Below are 23,079 nucleotides of genomic sequence, written 5' to 3'. Positions count from 1 at the left end.
TCCATGCTAAATCCATCTACTGGGACTACTGAGACCTCCGCCATATGGGAGAAGAACCCAATGACTGTACAAATACACTGTAAAGTATGCTTATTTTCTTCTCTATGTTTTCCTTCCTGCCTGAGACACTCTCCTACAGGTTAAAGTTGGTGTTTGATTTCTCGCTGGGGACTTCACCTCCCCAGCATGATCACCCCCCTTCCTATCCTACTCCTTTCCTCTGATCTCTTCCCCCTTCCTCCCTTTTTCTCTCTCCCTTTCCTCTCCCCCTGTCTATGTCCCCTCTCTCCCATTCCCTTCTTCTTTTCTCCTTCACTCCTCTTCTCCTTTCTTTCCTTTTCTCCCCCTTCCTATTACCCTACTGCTCCCCCTCCAGATGCCCCTCTCCCTTATCCCCCCCCCCTCATCTGGCTGGATAAGGTGATGTAACTTGATAACCCTACTGACGAAATTACCAACCAGCTCTTATATGAGGGAGGGAGGATGATTATTTTCTCTCTTGATAATTGATGGATTATCATAAGTACTTAGATAAGCCCATTTGTTTCTACTGTAATAGTTACACTGTTTGACTGTGTTAAATGTTACATGTTAATTTATGTTATACTTGGTATGCTGACATGTCCATTGTCTCCCTTACTATTGTCCTATTGTCCTAATTCTTGTATAGAGGCCTAACCACCCCAAACCCCTGACCTATATTATAGTGCCTTTACATTTAGGTCTAAAACTCGAATTGCCTCCCCCACAACCTCTATTTCTGGACCACTCCATGGAACTTGACACATACACTCCCTATATGTCCCTCCTGGTGTGATCCCAGGATATTTCATATCAGATAAAGGGACAACTTTAGTTGTCCTTCCACTTTTTTGAATCCTGGGGATTAGCGGGGCTAGGACCTCCGATGCTAGCTCCCCCCAACACATTTTGAGCTGCGACCTCTTGGTTCAACTAATAGGTCACTCACAACGTAATTGAAACAATAACACTTTCTCCCCTTCTTTAATTTTTTCCTAACATATCCCTACTTACCTGTGTCCCTCCCCTTAGAAGACCCCCAAATTGGTAGACATAAATCTTGAAGGAGAACATTATCCCTCCCTGACTTTTTCATTTATGGTACGCTAATCAGAGCCGACTTCTCCCTGGACATTACCCAGACCCCCTACTCACTAAGCTAGTTGGACTTGTCCACTCCATTTATTTGACTGCCCAAAGCAATAGTACAACTCTCCCCTCCTCCACTCCGTCCTTTTTGGGCATAGTAGCCGAGAACCATCTCAAGATACCTCCCCTCAGATTTGTTACACTTAACACCCAGGGCCTCAACTCCCCTACAAAACGAAGCCTCTTGCTCCGGTATCTCCTCCGGCACAAGCTCCAAATTGCCTTCTTACAGGAAACTCATTTGCAGGAAGGGATCAGATTTCTTACTAATTCTTCCTACTTCCCAATCTGTGAAACAGCTTCCTACACTGAAAAGACAAGAGGTGTGGCTGTCCTGGTACATAGATCAGTTAAATACGAAATTGAATATAGTGAGTCTGACCCGGAGGGAAGATTCCTGATAGTAGTCTGTCGTCTTAATGAGGTCTTGTGTACCCTGGTTTCTCTGTATGCCCCTAACACCAAACAAATCCCTTTCCTTCGTTACACTCTTGAACGCATTGAAAAGGTGACAAGAGGTTGCCTGATCATTGGAGGTGATTTCAACCTTGTTTGGGATCCCCTCCTGGATAGGAAGACACTGAGCAATTCCCCCCAGGATAGGAGCGCCTCCTCCCAGTCGGCGGCTTTCCGGAAGCTGTGCTTCCAATATAATCTCTACGACATATGGAGATGTTTATCTCCATCTGAGAGAGACTTTACCCACTTCTCGAAGCCACATAACTTTTATTCGAGACTTGATACCTTCTTTTGTGACAGCTGGACCTTGGACGCCTGTATTTCTTCACGTATTAAACCATGCCCCTGGTCTGACCATGACCTTGTGGTAGTAACTTGTTCCCTTCTTACATACTCTGAAACTCGTCCGCCGTGGCGACTCCTCGATACCTTCATGTCGGACATTGAATCACCAGAGATATCTCGGGTCATCGTGGATTTTTTCACACTAAATGACATGGGCGATACCTCCGTTGCAACACTATGGGCCTCTTTTAAAGCCTACATGAGAGGTTATTTCATATTTAGAACGGATCAGCTTAGGGACAAATATGAAACTCCTCTAGCCAAACTATCGCCTAGATTACGAGTTCTGCATTAGCCTTAAAACAGAGTTGAGAGGACCCAACGCTGCTTTTTATCTAACGCTGGTATTACGAGTCTGACAGGTACAGGCTCACCGCTCACTTTTCGAGGCTACCGCAAATCCCCTTACGTCAATTGCGTATCCTATCTTTTCTATGGGATTTGCCTAACGCCGGTATTACGAGTCTTGGAAGTGAGTGGTAGAGCCTCTACCTCCAAGACTCCAACCTCAAAAAAAAGTCAGTAGTTAAGAGTTTTATGGGCTAACGCCGGAACATAAAACTCTTAACTAAAGTGCTACAATGTACGCTAACACCCATAAACTACCTATGAACCCCTAAAACGAGGCCCACCCACATCGCAAACCCTATATTAAATTTTTTTAACCCCTAATCTTCCGACCGTACATCACCGCCACCTACATTATCCCTATGAACCCCTAATCTGCTGTCCCTAACATCGCCGACACCTATATTATATTTATTACCCCCTAATCTGCCCCCCCCCAACCTCGCCGCCACCTACCTACACTTATTAACCCTTAATCTGCTGACCGGACATCGCCAACCTAGTCTAAACCTAACCCTAAGACCCCCCCTAAGTTAAATATAATTTAAATAAAACGAACTAAAATTACTATCATTAAATAAATTAATCCTATTGAAAAATAAATACTTACCTATAAAATAAACCCTAATATAGCTACAATATAACTAATAATTACATTGTAGCTATTTTAGGGTTTATATCTATTTTACAGGCAACTTTGTATTTATTTTAACTAGGTACAATAGCTATTAAATAGTCAATAACTATTTAATAGCTACCTAGTTAAAATAATTACAAAATTACCTGTAAAATAAATCCTAACCTAAGTTACAAATACACCTAACACTACACTATCAATAAATTAATTAAATAAATGAAATACAATTATCTAAACTCAATACAATTAAATAAACTAAAATATAGTACAAAAACAAACAAACACTAAATTACAAAAAATAAAAAAATATTGCAAGAATTTTAATCTAATTACACCTAATCTAAGCCCCCTAATAAAATAAAAAAGCCCCCCAAAATAATAAAATTTCCTATCCTATACTAAATTACAAAAGTAATCAGCTCTATTACCAGCCCTTAAAAGGGCTTTTTGCAAGGCATTGCCCCAAAGTAAGCTCTTTTACCTGTACAAAAAAATACAATCCCCCCCAACATTACAACCCACCACCCACACACCCCTACTCTAAAACCACCCGACCCCCCCTTAAAAAAAAACCTAACACTACCCCCCCTGAAGATCACCCTACCTTGAGCCGTGTTCAGCCAGCCGGCCACCGATGGAACAGAAGAGGACATCCGGACCGGCAGAAGTCTTCATCCTATCCGGGCAGAAGAGGACATCCGGACCGGCAGAAGTCTTTATCCTATCCGGGAAGAAAAGGACATCCGGACCGGCAGACATCTTCATCCAGGTGGCATCTTCTATCTTCATCCTTCCGGAGCGGAGCCATCTTCTATCCAGCCGACGCAGAGCCATCCTCTTCTTCCGACGGATTAACGACGAATGAAGGTTCCTTTAAATGACGTCATCCAAGATGGCGTCCCTCGAATTCCGATTGGCTGATAGGATTCTATCAGCCAATCGAAATTAAGGTAGGAAAAATTTGATTGGTTGATTTAATCAGCCAATCAGATTGAACTTCAATCCGATTGGCTGATTGGATGAGCCAATAGAATGTGAGGTCAATTCTATTGGCTCATCCAATCAGCCAATCAGATTGAACTTCAATCTGATTGGCTGATTCAATCAACCAGTCAGATTTTTCCTACCTTAATTCCGATTGGCTGATAGAATCCTATCAGCCAATCGGAATTCGAGGGACGCCATCTTGGATGACGTCATTTAAAGGAACCTTCATTCGTCGTTAGTCCGTCAGAAGAAGAGGATGGCTCCGCGTTGGCTGGATAGAAGATGGCTCCGCTCCGCTCCGGAAGGATGAAGATAGAAGATGCCGCCTGGATGAAGATGTCTGCCGGTCCGGATGTCCTCTTCTGTTCCATCGGTGGCCGGCCGGCCGGCCGGCTGGCTGAACACGGCTCAAGGTAGGGTGATCTTCAGGGGGGTAGTGTTAGGTGTATTATATTTTAGTTTATTTAATTGTATTTGAGTTTAGATAATTGTAATTATTAGTTATATTGTAGCTATATTAGGGTTTATTTTATAGGTAAGTATTTATTTTTCAAAAGGATTAATTTATTTAATGATAGTAATTTTAGTTCGTTTTATTTAAATTATATTTATATGTTAGGGTTAGGTTTAGACTTAGGTTTAGGGGTTAATAACTTTATTATAGTAGCGGCGACGTTGGGGGCGGGAGATTAGGGGTTAATAATTGTAGGTAGGTGGCGGCGATGTTAGGGAGGGCAGATTAGGGGTTAATACAATTTATTATAGTGTTTGCGAGGCGGGAGTGCGGCGGTTTAGGGGTTAATACATTTATTATAGTGGCGGCGATGTCCGGTCGGCAGATTAGGGGTTAATAAGTGTAGGTAGGTGGCGGCGAGGTTGGGGGGGACAGATTAGGGGTTAATAAATATAATGTAGGTGTCAGCGATGTTAGAGACAGCAGATTAGGGGTTCATAGGGATAATGTAGGTTGTGTTGGTGTCCGGAGCGGCAGATTAGGGGTTAATAGTATAATGCAGGTGTCAGCGATAGCGGGGGTTGAAGATTAGGGGTTAATAAGTATAATATTAGGGGTGTTTAGACTCGGGGTTCATGTTAGGGTGTTAGGTGCAGACATAACTTTTTTTTCCCCATAGGAAACAATGGGGCTGCGTTAGAAGCTGGACGCTGCTCTTTTTGCAGGTGTTAGTTTTTTTTTCAGCCAGCTCAGCCCCATTGTTTCCTATGGGGAAATCGTGCATGAGCACGTTTAGCCAGCTTACTGCTACTGTAGGCAACGCTGGTATTGAGAGTTGAAGTGGAGCTAAATTTGCTCAACGCTCCCCTTTCTGAGGCTAACGCAGCCATTCAGACAACTCGTAATACCAGCGTTGGCTTAAGGGTGCGCTGGAAAAAAGGCTTGTTGGCACCGCGGGTCTTTACCGACAAAACTCGTAATCTAAGTGTATATGCGGAGCTTAGAATAGTTGAAAACAACAATAAATTGCATCCCTCCTCCCATCTTTCACATTTGGTTGGACAGATACGAAAAGAGATAAACAAGAGAGGGCAAGAAAATCCAAGCTAAAATATTTAGATTAAAACAACTCTATTATTACAAGGGCAACAAAGCTGATGGACTCCTAGCGAACAAACTCCGCTACCAGACCCAACAACGGCGGATTTCTGCTATTAAAACTAAAAGTACTCTTTCGTATTCACCGAAAGACATAGGCACAGCCTTTGCGAACTATTATCATTCTCTATATAATTTGGAGGCTGACCCTAATACCCCCAAGGCGTCTATAGGGGAGATCCAGAACTTTCTTGACTCGCTCCACTTACCGCACCTTTCCTCTGAAGAGGTAACTGACTTGACAATCCCTTTTACACAAGAAGAGACCCAATTAACTGTACGCTCTCTTAAAACCGGTAAGGCCCCCGGACCAGATGGCTTCACTGCGTCGTTCTACAAGACCTATGCTCCTGTATTAACGCCAATCCTCACGAGATTTTTTTCTTGAGGTAAGCAATTCAGGTACTTTATCTGGAGAGTTTCTTGAAGCTAGCATCCTCACAATACCCAAAGAGAGGAAAGATCCAACTATGTGTGAGAGTTACAGGCTAATTTCGCTCATTAACATTGATGTTAAGGTCTATGCTAAGGTGCTGGGTAACAGATTGGCAATCCATGTCCCATCTTTGGTACACTTGGATCAAGTGGGGTTTGTAATGGGCCGACAAGGCTCTGACAATACACGCAGGCTTCTAAACCTCTATACCGAATCCTCGGAAATGGGCTTTATATGTTCCTGACCTTAAAAGCTTTTGGTGTACCACCCACACTTTGCAAAACCATTGGAGCATTATACTCCAACCCTTCAGCTAAAGTTAGAGGAGTGGGATTTACCTCCCCTTCTGTTCTGATCACTAATGGCATGAGGCAGGGGTGTTCACTATCCTCTATGCGCTATCTATCAAGCCTCTAGCTGCGGCCATTAGACAACAAAAGGAGATCCAAGGCCTCATAATTCATGACCTGGAGCAGAAACTTGCATTATTTGCAGATGACCTCACTATCTTTTTGTCCGACCCATTGACCTCCCTTCCCCCTCTTTTCGCCCTTCTGGAACTATTTGGCACTCTGTCGTATTACAAAGTTAATCTATCTAAAACTGAAGCTTACTCCTTAGGACTCCCACTGGAGGAACTTAAGACTCTACAAAGACTCTTCCCCTTTAAATGGTCAACTGAAGGAATTAAGCATCTGGGGGTTTTCCTTTCTCATGACAAGAAAGTAATAATGGCAAACAACTATTCTCCCCTATTGACACAAATTGAATCCCTCCTAAAGCTCTAAAAGATATGAGGATATCTCCTGGCTTGGCCGCGTTCCTGTGACCCTCCCTAAGATCACTTATATCTTCTAAAGTCTTCTTCTCCTGGTCACACAGAATATCCTTGCCCGATTTCAACAACTCATCTCTAACTATATCTGGGGAGGGAAGAAGCCTAGAGTAGCTGCAAATATCTTGCACAGACCTATAGAGAGGGGAGGGATAGGGCTTCCACACATCAGAACCTACCATGAAGCCACAATGGTCACCCATGCTTCTGCATGGAGCTCTGATCTCCCGCAAACCAGATGGCTAAGAACTGGAACAGGCTTCCCTTCCGGCTTATGTCAAACCTGAGGACTTACTTTGGATGGTGAGTCATGGCCTCCAGTCAATTACTCTTTCTAATTTGATTGTCGGGGAGTGCAGGAGTGCGTGGTTATGCCTACGCAACTTCAATTTGATCGCTCCCCACCCGTCCCCAGTTCAGCCAGTAGTAAGTCTTCTCCTAACCCTTCCCAGCTTCTCCATCGGGGCTTGGAGAATCTCTCAGTTACGATCAATAAGTGATTTTTACCATAACGATAGGCTCTTGAATCAGTCGGACTTAAAAGCTTCTCTTTGACTTGACCAGGTTATGATCCTTGTTACGAGTGTGGGGTTTCCTCCCTGAGACACTCCGGGACACAACACTCTGGGAAACCAGATGGACAACCAAACTTCAGCTACATAAGCCCTTATCTGTCAATATCAATGCCTTCTTGGCGACAACCCTTCCTTTGAAAGCCCTCATACTTTGGCGCGGGAACGGGAGTGGGGAAGAGACCACTCAACACAACAATGGCAACGCGCCATATCTGACACCAGGATGGCCATACACTGTGTAACGGTGTATGAACTTTTCTATAAACTTCGCACCCGATGGCACTTGGTGCCAACTAAATTACAGAAATTCTACCCTACAACATCGGGACTGTGCTGGAGGGGATGCGGAGGGAGAGGGAGAGGCAACCCCACGCATGTGTGGTGGGATTGCCCCCAACTCGAGAACTACTGGGCTAAGACAAGGCATCTGTGTACCAAACTAGATCTCCCTAATGTCACACTCCCTTCCATGGGTATACTCAATATAGATATCCCTCCAATTCCCTCTCATAGCAAATGTTTGCTGATCTGCATCCTCCTATCAGCCAAGCTACTGATAGCTAGAAATTGGAAAAAAAACATCCCCCGAGATGGAGAGGTGTGCTGGAGACGGTTGAATACTTTAAGTCCATGGAGAGCGGTGTATATCTGGCCAATAGACAAATGGGCACTGATGCCCAGATCGGGGAACCCTGGGAGACTCTTATGACCCCTAGAACCCGTACCACCCTAAATGACTAACTCCCTCCCTGACCTGAGAGGATCAAGATGGACAACGATTCCCACAATTAGTCAGTGAGCCGTAATTTCTTCTCTACTAGCTCCCCGTACCCTTTGGATATCACTTTCAGTGATACCATTGTGTAATAACCCCCCGCCCCCTCCATACCTAAAATATACTAGCATTTACACATGGACTCACCTGACTCTGACCCCCTCAGATTTTCGGGTTCAGGAATAACCTTTGCAGGTTGTTTACTGACCACATCTTCTCTCACTAATGATAGCTCTGTAAAGTCTAGGGATGACCCATTTGGGGCATTTGTTTCCATTCCTCTACCCTCCTTCCCCCCAACTCGTTCTGTTAGGAAACTTACTTTGTTGCTATGATTGAATAATGTGTATATAGCCTTTATCATTTGTTGTAAAATAATTTCACTCTCATCCACTCCCGGCCGTCTGTGTAACCCTTATTTTGTATAAGTCTTATAAAGTAAAAACATATTTAAAAAATAAAAATTATATGCAGCAGAAGAGGTTAATGAAGAGAATGAGTTCTGGGGAAAAAAAATCTGTTACCAAAAATCTCTAAGGAGCAGATAGACTCCTTAAATAGGGAAATCTCTATATAGGAATTGCAATACATAAGTTATCTAATGGCAAATCTACGGGTCCAGATCAAATTCCTGCAGAATTTTATAAAATTATAGAACAGCAGATTGTCCAAATTTTAAAAGAATTGTTTAATAGCTATTTCCTCTCAAACAAGAAACCATCCAGATGCTTTGCGGCTTCAAACATTGTTCTATTATTGAAAAAAAGATAAAGACCCTGTTTCAATGGACTCATATTGGCCTATTTATCTACTCAACTCAGACTATAAACTGTTAATGAATATTATTACAAATAGATTGAAGAAAATACTAGGGAGTATTATTCATACTGACCAGATGGGATTTATGAATGGTAGAACCTCATTGAAGAATATAAGAACTGTGATGACATTTATTGAACATTTTCAGATTGGGGATAAATCTAGATCTAAACAGCATGAGAAGGCATTTGATTCTATCCTATGGGACCATATGTTTACCACGCTAGAAAAATTTGGATTTGCAGGTAATTTCTATAATTTTGTAAAACTTATTTATAATGATCCAATTTCCAACTTAAGTGTTAATGGGACATTATCATCTAGTATAATATTACAAAAGGGAACTAGAAAAGGTTGTCCCTTGTCTTGCTTGTTATTTAATCTCGCACTAGAACCTTTGGCGTGAAATGTAGAAAATAATTGGATGGGGTAGCATTTGGCAACAATAAAAGGGTGCTTTCTTTATGCACAGATGACATTCTCTTCTACATGAGTAATACAAAAAATATATATCCCTAGGCTTTAAGAGATAATAGCTAAGTATAGAACATTTTCAGGATATAAAATGTATTTAAATAAATCAGAGATTCTCTGGATTAATAAGAAGAAGGATAGTTTTCTTATGAATCCTTTTGTTTTAGCAGAAAAGAACATATCTAGGGATTACATTAACTAGCAACCCAGAAGAGTGGTACCATCAGAATTTGTCACCACTTTGGGGAAAATTGAGGCATCCTTTAAGATATGGGCTAGTCTTCCTTTCACATTATCTGCCAAAGTTACCATGATTAAAATGATTATCTTCCCCAAAATATTGTTCTTGTTACAAAATGTCCCTGTATTTCTAATCTCTAAAGATATAAAAAAATATAACTGCCTGTTCCAAATTTTTATGGGGGAGGGGTAAACTTTGTATCTTGCTTTTTAAACTGACACTTAGTAGAGAAGACGGTGGTCTTGCTCTCCCAAATATAAAATTTTATAATTATGCTGCTATGACTAAAGTGGCCTTGGACTGGATTACAGAATTTAATTAGGTTACATATTTAGATGAAGAGTAGGCCATGATCCGACCGTACGCACTTAAGGCCCTCCTACATAAGACGAGAGCCACAATTCCAAAAGATAAAATACCAAAATGTAGGTTTCAAAATATAATCAAAGCCTGGAATAAATTATGTACTACACTACAAATTGATAACTCAACTTCAAAATACTTATCAATCAGAGGTAACCAGACTTTATTCCAGGACTTAACTTTTATGTATTCAAAATATTGGCCCAGAAAGGACTAAAATACATCATACAATTGATAGACCCCAAGACCAAAGTTATAAAATCTTTTAATAAATTAAAACTGAAATTTAATTTAAATACAAAGCAATTTTTTGCCTATTTACAAATTAGGCATTATTTGTCTAAACTAATGGGGGGGCTGGGTCCTTTGGAATCCTGTATTATTCTTTTCCGAATGGGCATACACTCTATATCTTTAGCATATAAAACTCTTATATCACAAGTTACATTACCTAATCTGACTAGATTATGTAAAAAATGGTCACATGATTTTGAAGAGTTAGAATTAGAGGAGTTTAGGAAAAGTATTTCGGCAATCTTAAAATATTCATCTGCTGCGTCAATCAGGGAATTGCATATGAGATTAATGAATAGATCTTATCTGACCCCAAGTATGATGGCCAAATGGGGAGATCAAAGGAAAAGTTTATGTACTAAATGTAGTGCTCCTGTGACAGATCTTATACATGTTCTGGGCATGTCCAAAGTTAGAGATTTTGGCACCAAGTTGAATATTGGATCAATAAATTCCTATCTGAGACATTAACGTTAAACAAATATCACATTTTCTTTTTGGTCAGGGAAAGTATAATATGTAATAAACAGCTAATTAACTCAGCCATCCTTATTGCTAGGCGAATGATCCTCAGAAGATGGAAGGAAATGATATTTCAAATTTATAATAGAACAACATGACCCTCTGATATTCTCAGAAGGCAAATAGAGGGCTTTTTTTAAAAAGTGAGACCAAGTGATAATGTCTCTCTCTCCATTCCTACTCAAAAAACAAATTCTATTTCCTTTTCGTGCTTCTCCTCTCTTCTTACAAGTGATTCAACTAGAAGCTTATCCTTTGCATTGGAGACAAATATTATATTAAGTAATATGCCCTCTAACTTTTTTTTTTCTTCTCGTTTGTTTGTTTTGTAGAACGTGTTTGGTGCTAGGAAATACACCAACAGTGCATCTCAGTTGAGTACATAAAGCTTATACCTAGAAGACGGATGGTATATATTTTTTTCTTTTCTTTGTTATGTATTGCTTTTCTCTTTTGTAATATACTCAAATAAGGACTTGCTGAAATTACTTTGTGGATGAAGTTGGGACAAAAATGATTTCATTGAGCAATGTTGTATTATGTTTTTTTTTTTTTTTTAAAGATACCCTGTGTGGTACAATGAACATAAAATTTGGATAAAGCTTGGATTATTTTGTCTGCACTGTTGGATTAAAAAATAAAATAACTTCCAGTTAGTCTCAGACCCCTATCTTTTAAAAGCTTGTTCACAGACTTGGTCTGAGGAAGGAATGAATGTCCCCCAAACATATACGTACAGTATATCTATCCCTTCCATGGTGCACTCAATACACACATTTAACATGATGTACCCCCAATCTGGCTCCTTCATAATGCCAAATTTTCTGGGGAGAGCAGTGATATTTGTGTATATGTATATACTAAGGCCAAGGAGCCATAATGTATAAAATAATGTGTATATTATATGTACAACTCTCTCCTGTTGATGCACATCACTGATGCCATTTTATTATTTATTTTTTTGCCCCACTCTGGAAAATTCTGGGGATGCCCATACCATCTAAAATTTCACTACAAGCTTCCAAAATTAAATAACTCCTGAAATGCAGACGTTGGGTCATGTAACCCCAGGGATGCGGTGAGGGCTGAGCCAGCCATGATGTAGGAGGAGCTAAGTGTGGCATGGGTTGTCCTATTTCAATTTGTTATACTGGAACATTTAGAGGGCAAGTAGTGGTCAGGATGGATTTGGACTATCCCCCAAAAGGTAGGCTAGTTAAAAGCTTTTAAAATATAACGCACACTTATGATGACCACAGTTACAGGGCTGATATAAAACAAAAATCTAGCAAAGAGTAAAGTGACCCTCTACAAAGCTAAGAGAAAGATGTTACTTTTAAAAATTTGTATTTGAAAGGAAAACTGAAGACTTCTTATGAGATTGTAATACTTAGGGCTAGATTACAAGTGGAGCGCAAACATTTGAGCCCGAGCAATAAGGGGTATATCACGAGGGTTATGTAAAGAACTTTAGAATGTGAAATATTCATATTTTTATGTTGGTTTAGCGCAACTGAGAAAATATGATAATGTTTGCGCGAGAGTGGGGTGTTATTTTTTTTTCTCTCTCCATTGACTTCTAGGGGGGAATACGTGAACTAGCACGCGATAGTCTAACTGTGGTGTTTTGCACTCGTCTAGTTATCGCTAGAGCGAAAACGGTTCTCTTTCAACTTGCAATACGAGCGCAACCTGATGAGCGTAAAAAAAAAAAAATCTTACTTCTAGCTACATTTAGCCACCAATCACCAAGCACTACCCAGGTTCAGAAACAAAAATTGGCCTGCTCTTAAAGATACAAAGAAAAATTGATAAGAGTAAAATAGAAAGTTGCTTAAAATTGCATGCTCTATCCGAATCATGATATAAAAAAAAATTGGGTTTCATATCCCTTTAAAAGGACACCAGACTTCTCCCGATTAAAAACAAAAAACTTTTCAATATGCACACTTTCCGAGGCACCAGCTCCTACTAAACATGTGCACATAGTATAAGTGGCTGTCACATGATACGGGGGGGGGAGCGAATAGGGGAAATTAATCTACTGCTTATTCGAAATTCAGAGTGAATATTATTGCATGGTCTTTGATTATGCACTTGTTAAACATGCAGTTATACTGTATTTAATGGTCCTTTAACACTGCTGCTATATGCCAGTCATTGGCCACACACTCTTGTGACCAATTTAGAACTGTCCCAAATTGGCCTAGAAGGAGATGTTACAATATGGCAGCACCCATCATTTTTATGAGCACTAAAACATTACACATGTTTAATATACATTACAAATATATCTGCACACTATTCTTTAGCTAATCTTTGCTTTTGATACACCATTCTATCTAGCATCCATTTAGTGTTTAATATCTGGTTTAACATAGTTGTTGCAACTAAACATAATTACATAAAAGTTGTCTTTACAGATCTAAACACTGCAATAATACTATTTTTTTTTCACTAGCTTTACTGTATACTTTGTAACATTATTAAAGGGATAGGAAAGTCACAATTAAACTTGCAAGAATCAGAGCTTGCAGTTTTAAGACACTTTTAAAAGCATTTCTATTTTCAAATGTGCTTTGTGTTCCTGGTATCCATTGTTGAAAATGAATATGCACATATCCTACACTAGTGGGAGCTAGCTGCTGATTGGTGCCTGCACACATTTGTCTCTTGTGATTGGCTAACTAGATGTGTTTAGCAAATTGCCAGCAGTGCAATGCTGTTCCTTCAGCAAAGAATAACAAGATAATGAATCAAATTTGATAATAGAAGAAAGTTGTTTAAAATTATGTTCTATCCAAAATCATGAAAGAAAATTTTGGAGTTTCCTGTCCCTTTAACACTAACACCACAAAGACTTACCAACAAGGGTTTGAGCATTTTTATTTAATAACTTAAGATTTTTTTTTTTTATGCTAGTTAGTGCTGCTGTTTTTTTAAACCCTTAAGTACACAACGTATCTTGTACGTCACTGGTTGTTGAGGGTTTTTCGGCCCGTAATAGCACAGGTGTTGCTGCCTGCGGCAAGACCGCACTATTATAACCTCCCTCCAGCAGATCACCTAGAATAGTGCAGTCTAACCACTGGTGGAAAAAGCTGCACTATTTATAAAAAAAATAAAAAAGCCAAGCCCCATTGAGAGACCAGCAACTTCTGGTTGAGAAGGGACAGGAAGTCAAAACTAAAACTTGCATGATTCAGATACAACATGAAGTTTTAGATACCTACCCAAATTACATAATTAGGGCCTATTTAACAAAGGTCTGTCGGACCTGATCATCGGGTCCGACAGATCTCGCTGAATGCGGAGAGCAATACGCTCTCCGTATTCAGCATTGCACCAGCAGCTCTTGTGAGCTGCTGGTGCAACACCACCCCCTGCAAATTTGCGGCCAATCAGCCGCCAGAAGGGGGGTGTCAATCAACCCGATCGTATTCGATCAGGTTGAATTGCGGCAATTCCTGTCCGTCTGCTCAGAGCAGGCGGACAGGTTATGGAGCAGTGGTCTTTAGACCTGCAGGCTCGCCAGAAACACAGGCCCTCAAGCTCCATCCGGAGCTTGATAAATGGGCCCCATTATCTAGTTTGCTTCATCCTCTTGGTATCCTTTGTTGAAAAGCATACATTGGTAGGCTTAGAAGCAGCACTGCCCTACTAGGAGCAGCTGCTGAATGGTGGCTGCCCATAAATGCTTCTTGTCATTGACTCACCCAATGTGTTCAGCTTCAACAAAAACTAAATTTATGCTTACCTGATAAATTACTTTCTTTTACGATATGACGAGTCCACGGATTTCATCCTTACTTGTGGGATATTAACCTCCTGCTAACAGGAAGTGGCAAAGAGCACCACAGCAGAGCTGTATATATAGCTCCTCCCCCCTCAGCCATTCGGCCGTTGGTATAGGAAGAGAAAAAGGAAAGGCTAAAAAAGGTGCAGAGGTGACTTAAGTTTACAAAAAATATAAAGAAAAACTGTCTTAAAAAGAACAGGGTGGGCCGTGGACTTGTCATATCGTAAAAGAAAGTAATTCATCAGGTAAGCATAAATTTAGTTTTCTTTTACAAAGATATGACGAGTCCACAGATTTCATCCTTACTTGTGGGAAACCAATACCAAAGCAATAGGACACGGATGAAAGGGAGGGACAAGCCAGGAACCTAAAACGGAAGGCACCACTGCTTGAAGAACCTTTCTCCCAAAGATAGCCTCAGAAGAAGCAAAAGTATCAAATTTGTAAAATTTGTAAAAAGTGTGAAGGGACGACCAAGTCGCAGCCTTACAAATCTGTTCAAGCGATGCATCGTTTTTAAAAGCCCATGTGGAAGCCACAGCCCTAGTAGAATGAGCCGTAATTCTTTCAGGAGGCTGCTGTCCAGCAGTCTCATATGCCAGGCGGAAGATACTTCTCAGCCAAAAAGAAAGAGGTAGCCGTAGCTTTCTGACCACTATGCTTTCCAGAATAAACAATGAATAATGAAGATGATTGACGGAAATCCTTAGTTGCCTGTAAGGATAACTTTAAGGCACGGACCACATTGTTTTTAACATTGTCTCCCATGTCACATAATGCCCAAATATCAACCAATGATAAATAATATAGGGACTCCAGTAATACCCCTCTTATCAAAATAGGTTTTACTGCTTACCCCATCCCCATACAGGTTAATAATGCCAGCCAGTTCTGATACACCAAGTCTCCTCAGAAAAAAGGCTGCACATACCTTAATGCTGCTTTTAGCATGAAACCGGTCTCCACACTGAAGATGTCTCATGGTTACCTTCAGAAGTCTTGTGGGAACCAGCGTGGATCTTAGTTACAAATGCTAAGATCATCAAACCTCAGGGCAGAAATCTTCTTCCATATCCCCCTGAGGAAAATAGTACGCACCGGTACCATTTAAAATAAAAAAACTTCTTGATTGAAGAAACTAAAACTAACACCTCACTTTACCATGTCTTCCTAGTATAACACAGGCAAAGAGAATGACTGAGGGTGGAGGGGAAGGGGAGGTTAATATCCCACAAGTAAGGATGAAATCCGTGGACTCGTCATATCTTTGTAAAAGCAAGGATACCAAAATATTGATGCAAATTTGAAAATAGAAGCAAATTGAAAAGTTGTTTAAAATTGTATTTTGACTCATAAAAAAAGTTCCATGCCCCTTTAAAGTGACATTGAAATGCAAGCCACTGCAACTCTGTGTTTAACTCAAGTTACTCGGTGCCAGAGAAACTGCTAGCCCTGCACACAAAGTGTATGTGTTCAGATCGATCGATCTATCTTTTTTTTTAGTAGACAACCCAAAGTATTGCTTTAGGCCCATTTTGGTATATTGCATGCCACTATTTAACCGCCAAATACGATTAAATTAAAAAAAAAAAACATAATTTATGTAGGAACTTACCTGATAAATTCATTTATTTCATATTGGCAAGAGTCCGTGAGCTAGTGACGTATGGGATATACATTTCCTACCAGGAGGGGGCAAAGTTTCCCAAACCTCAAAATGCCTATAAATACACCTCCCACCACACCCACAACTCAGTTTAACGGATAGCCAAGTAGTGAGGTGATAACAAAAAGGAGTAAAAAAAAAAAGCATACAAAAAGAAATATAATTGTGCTTTTATACAAAAAAAAGCCCCAAAAACATAGCCACCATAAAAAGGGTGGGCCTCATGGACTCTTGCCAATATGAAAGAAATTAATTTATCATGTAAGTTCTTACATAAATTATCTTTTCTTTCATGTAATTGGCAAGAGTCCATGAGCTAGTAAGATAGAAAATACCCAAGATGTGGAAGTCCACAGAAGAGTCACTAGAGAGGGAGGGATAAAATAACAAAAGCTATTTCACTGAGAAATTAAATCCACACAATTAAGTTTAAAAAAAAAAAATAAAAAAATCAAAAGCAGTAGACAGACAGCTACCTGAAGAACTTTTCTACCAAAGACTGCTTCAGAAGAAGCAAAATACATAATAAAAAAAAAAAAAACAATAAAAAGTATGCAAAGAAGACCAAATTACTGATTTGCAAATTTGAACAACCAAAGCTTCATTCTGAAAAAGCCCCAGAAATGGCGACTGAACTTAGTAGAATGAGCTGTAAAACTTTGAGGCGGAGCCTGCCCTGCCTCCAAATAAGCCTTAAAGGGACACTAAACACAAATTTTTTCGTTCATGATACAGATAGAGCATGCAATTTTAAGCAACTTTCTAATTTACTCCTATTATCAATTTTTCTTCATTCTCTTGCTATCTTTATAGCCATGCTGATGCTATCAGAAACACATGAGACTGTTCCAATATAATCATCCTTGGAAGAAAAAAACAGGAGGTGGAAAGATGTAGTCAGGTTGCAAAACCAAGATACTGCAATGCAACCACCATTTCCGTCTGAGGATCCCTGGACCTGAAAAGGTACCTGGGAAATTGAGAAAACACATCTGTATAGAGATACCATTCTCCCAGATGTACCAACCAATTCACAAACAGCACCTTCTTCCTGTTATATTTGTTGCCAGTGGAACAGAGGAGACTGTTTTTCCTCCCAAATATAAAAGTATAAAAATCCACAGCACCAAAACTTATGAAGAAATCTTAGAAGTTTATTCTCGTCTCAGGTACAAACATATGCAATGTTTCGGGAGCAATTCCCTTATGCAACTCTCTACCGGATGTAAAGACTGATGGCTGAGATAATCCAGCTCCAAAATGTCTAAACCTGAGATAAAAATCGTAGAAATTATACAGGAGATTAATTGCATCCAAGAACGTATTCAGAATACTTTTTAATTGCTAAGGAACTGTGAGTCCCTATTTGATGATTGACATATGCCACAGTAGTGATATTGTCTGTCTGAAAGCAAAATGAAAAGTTCTCTCCTAAAAGAGGCCAAGTCTGAAAGAGCTCTGAAAATAGGACGGAGTTCTAAAATATCGATTGGAAACATTGTCTCTTGAAGTTTCCAAACCCCTTGTGCTGTCAGAGACCCTCAGACAGCTTCCCAACCTATAAGACTTGCATCCAATAAGAATACAGACCAGGAAGGACTAACAAAAGGAGGCCCCCTGAATAAAACGATGATAATAATCACCAAAACAGAGAGAGTTGAGTGTTAGGATTTAAGAATATCAACTTTGATATCTGAAAACAATCCCTACACCATTGATTCAGTATGCAAAGCAAAAGAAGTCTCAGATGAAAAACGAGCAAAGGGAACCACGCCCGATGCTGCAGTTATGAGACCTAAAACTTCCATGCACATAGCCACTGAAAGGAATGTTCTAGACTAAGTTAGACAGGCTAACGCCATTTACAATTGACACACAGTATCCATCTAGAAACCCAAAATGAGGTGACCCTTGTCTGAGGAATCACAAAACTCTTAGGTAAATTAAATCCTCTAACCATGTCTTGAAAAAACAAAACTAGTTGATTCATGAGAGATTCTAATAAAAGAAAAGATTAAGCCAATACCAAGATACCATCCAAATAAGGAAGCACCACAATACCCTACTGTTTGAATACAGAAAGAAGGGCACCCAGAACCTTTGAAAAGATTCATAAAGCTGTCGCTAAACCAAAAGGAAAAGCGACAAATTGGTAAGGCTTATCTAAAAAGAGAATCTCAGAAACCACAAGTGGTCTGAATGAAATAAAATATGAGAACATCCTCTAAAATGGAGTGGACATGAAATGACTTTGCTGAATAAAAAAGGCATAATAGTCCTTTTAATCGCCAACTTGAAAGTTGAGACTATCAAAACAATATGTCTTCAGATCCAAGATTGGACTGAATAAACCTCTCTTCTTTGGGACAAAGAATAGAATAGAAACCCAATTCCTGTTCCTGCTAAAGAACTGGTAAAATCACTCCTGAAAAAAATTCAGAGTGTACTAAGAAAGAATCTTCCCATAGAAGGTCTCATTCTAAAAATCTATTCAAACCCTAAGAATATGGATTTTGGACTGAATTCATCCAAAAACAATTTAATCTGCCCCCCACCAGAAGGACTGGTTTGAGAACTGCACCTTCATGCTGTCTAATAACTAGCAATTATATAGCATTTTTCTCCCAGAAAGATACAAAAAACGCTTTTCAGTGCTTACACTCTGAGTTAACCAAATTAGCAGCTGATAAAAACAGATATTACCTAAATAAATGGTACACAACAAAATTGACCTCAAAAGGCCGAAGGGCTATATTAACCCTGCCGGGATATGAATCTATGACCCTTAGATCTAGAACAAGCGTTTGTAGTCAGGACATTCACCAACTGATCTACATCACCGGACTAAAAGTAGGGCAGAAAAACTCTAAACCTCCAGAAATAGTGGAGATAATAGAAATCAAACAAATTATTATCCTAACAAGATAGAGATAATAAAATATATTTGAAACCATAATAATAGATATAGTAAACATAATTAAATGAATACATCTGAAGTAAATAAACAGTTATATACTTGAGAATCTGAAACTGCTTATGCAAACTGTTCAACAAAGGTTGTGAGAACAGTATTGTCAGCAACAGATAATGCTGAGCTAAAAATATAAACAGTACGTGAATATGCTCTACTAAGGTTATATTCAAATTCTAAAGAATCCTGAAAATAAGTACCAATTTCCATAGAAATAGTAGTACAGTCCCAAGAGGAAATCAGGCTAACCATTCTCTAGAATATATTACCCTCAAGAGCAAGAAATCTTAAAATCCAGATTTGAAAAGGATTAATAACATAGTTAATAGGAGGACTAGACTCCTAAAAGCTATAAACAACAACATTTCCTTAACAACGAACAAAAAATGTTGAAATGAAAAATAAGGAGAATTTTAAACAAACTGATACAGGATCCTTTGAGCCAAATAAACCTTCATCAGTAGAATAAACTTAAGTATGCTGTCGGTCAGAACAAAATTTATTAAATCTTAATTTTGAAAAGACCACGTAAGTTTACTTAAAGGCATAATAGCAGTCATAATCTTTTATGGATATAAGAAATAACATGTGATGTTTGCAGATGAAATCAAATACATAAACTGAACAAGTAAAAACAGTAAATGCCATTGTAGATGTAGAAACATTACTAGCATAAAACATGATAAAGAAATGACACAAAATGGAGCTGAAGAAATAACAGCTTAATGAAAAGAACACACTTAGCTTTGTAGAATTGTGTTTCAGGGCATCATAGTTTCTACAGTAACATCAGAGTCAGAATGAGAAATCTCGCAAAATGTAACAGAAAAAGAAAAACAACATTAGGCAAAACATTCCATTTCCACAATGTAACTGTTTCATTAGATAGAAAAACAAAGATAGTAGCATTTTTTTTTTATTTAAAAAAAAAAAAAAATAAAAAAAAAAAAAAAAAAAAAAAAAAAAAAAGCAGGCATAATAGCTTTCAAAATGCATGAAAATAGAGAGCAATAGAGGGATAAAATATTATTTGACGCATTACGGAAAAGATGAAGGAAATGACTAAATTTGAACCAAAAAATTTTGCGCCAAGAATGACGCAATAAAAAACAGCCTTTTGCGCTTTCGCAAAAATGAAAGTCAAATTAGAAAAAGAATGAACCCCGGGTAAGAAAAAAGTTTAAATAAATAAACTTCCCAAACATGATTACTATACTGAAACTGTAGACTGCAAAAGGGAAATATACATAGACCTGACTCATGGCAAATAAGTAAAATACATATATTTAAAACTTTATATTAATACATAAAGCGCCAAACCATAGCTGAGTGTCTTAAACAAAGATAGATACATACTTACTGAAAAACACCCATCCACATATAGCCAAACCAGTACTGAAAATTATCAGCAGAGGTAATTGTATATAAGAGTATATCGTCAATCTGAAAAGGGAGGTAGGAAATGAATCCCTACGACCGATAACAGTGAACCCTTAAAAAGATTTCCTGTAAGAGAAACCATATAATCAACAGGTGATACTCTCTTCACACCCCTTCTGACAAACACTGTACTCTGAGAGGAATTGGGCTTCAGAATGCTTAGAAGCGCTTATCATAGAAGAAAGAAAATGATTCACTTTTTCACTAACTTTAGGTTTCTCACTGACATTATTTACAAACAGCTTGTGCAATCATGGCACCAATGGTTGTAAATGCTTCTCTGGGATCCCCTTTGTTCAGAAATAGCAGACATATATGGCTTTGCCATTGCTTTTCGTTATTAGAAGGCTGCTAATTGCAGCTCTGCACCACACTTATTATTCCCAGCAGTGAAGGGGTTAATCAGGTAGCTTGTAAGGTTAATTTTAGCTTTAACGTAGAGATTAACCTCCCACCTGACACTTCCCATCCCCTGATCCCTCTCAAACAGCTCTCTCTCCCCCCGTCACCCCCATCTTACGTACTGGCAGCATGCAGTTTTACACTTTTTTTTTTTTAATTATTATTATTGTCCTTCGTGAAGGATTACTCCCTTACCTTTCCACCTCCCTGATCCTCCCACAAAGCTCTCTAACCCTCCCCCTTCTAACCAATTCCCTCCATCTTAGGTACTGGCAGCTGCCCAACTCCCCACACATGATCCGTTCCCTACCCTCTAAACGTTCCCTCCACATTGGGTCCCCCTCTAATTTCTTTATGTTAGTTGCAACTAATATTTTAGTGGATTTAAAAAGATATTTTCCGTAAGGGGCATTGTACACACTGTTTTCTAATCAATCTGAAAGACTTTTCACATGTATTAGGGGCTTTTATTAATTTAATATCGGATGTTCCTTGGCTGAGTAGAATAACATTTTCTTGTCTAGGTTGGGGAAGCTTGTTGCTTTACACCAATACAGATGTGGGGAAAAGTGCACAAATTTTGAAATGTATGTTTAAACAAGAGAAGTATGTAAAAGCTGTTTAAATTGAAACACTAAATGCTAGATTTATAGATACACACACACATATATATATATATATATATATATATATACACACAACCAAAGTAACAATATCCCATTGTTTCCCTTTAAGTCGTATTCCTTCATATGCATTCATTTTAACAGTGTGCCATTGTATAGCATCCCTTGATTTATATTTATGCATCTGAACTGGGAACAGGCTTCGAGTATGGCTCGATTTACATAAAAAAATCAAAGTTAAATTGTCAAGTGTATCAGTGCATTACCGCATACTGATAGAATCAGCTGCACATTAGCACCAACATTGAAATATAAGGTGATACTGCCACTTTGTGTATGCTTAAAGGGACAGTCAACACTAGAATTTTTGTTGTTGAAAAAGAAAGATAATCCCTTTATTACCCATTCCCCAGTTTTGCATAACCTGCAGTTATAATAATAATACACGTTTTACCTCAGAATCTTAGCTACAAGGTAATTACAGATGACTGCCCCCTTATTTCAGTTCATTTGACAGACTTGCATGTTAGCCAATCAGTGCTCACTCCTAGGTCACTTCACGTGCATGAGCTCAATGTTATCTACCTGAAACACATGAACTAATGCCCTCTAGTGGTCAAAATGCATTCAGATTAGAGGCAGTCTTCAAGGTCTAAGAAATTAGCATATGAACCTCCTAGGTTTAGCTTTCAACTAAGAATACCAAAAAAGCAAAAATTGGTGATGAAAGTAAATTGGGAAGTTGATTAAAATTACATGCCCTATTTAAATCATGAACGTTTTTTTGGACTTGACTGTCTTTTTAATCACTAATATGGGACAACCACATATATTTAAAGGGACAGTAACCATAGGAACTAATGTTACATAATTATCTAAATAGTGCAAAATTATGTATCATAAGGACCATCAACCCTTTAAAAATAAATACAAATAAAGAATTAAGTCCTGAAACATTTACTTACTTTACCTGCGGTGCCAAGTAGTTTTTTACTTTTGTTTTTTTTAAAGGAACAGTTTACTTCAGAATTAAGGTTTAAAAAGATAGATAATCCCTTTATTACACATTCCCCAGTTTTTCAAAACCAACACATATTAATAGAATTTACCTCTGTGATTACCTTGTATCTTAGCCTCTGCAGACTTCCCCCCCTTATTTTAGTTCTTTTGACAGACTTGCCGTTTAGCCAATCAGTGCTGACTCAACTAACTCCATAGGATTGAGCACAATGATATATATGGCACACATGAACTAGCAACGTCTAAATGCACAAGGATAAGAAGAA

The sequence above is a fragment of the Bombina bombina genome, chromosome 6 (assembly GCF_027579735.1).
Source record: "Bombina bombina isolate aBomBom1 chromosome 6, aBomBom1.pri, whole genome shotgun sequence".
Taxonomy (NCBI): domain Eukaryota; kingdom Metazoa; phylum Chordata; class Amphibia; order Anura; family Bombinatoridae; genus Bombina; species Bombina bombina.
Note: the sequence above shows the minus strand (reverse complement) of the source record.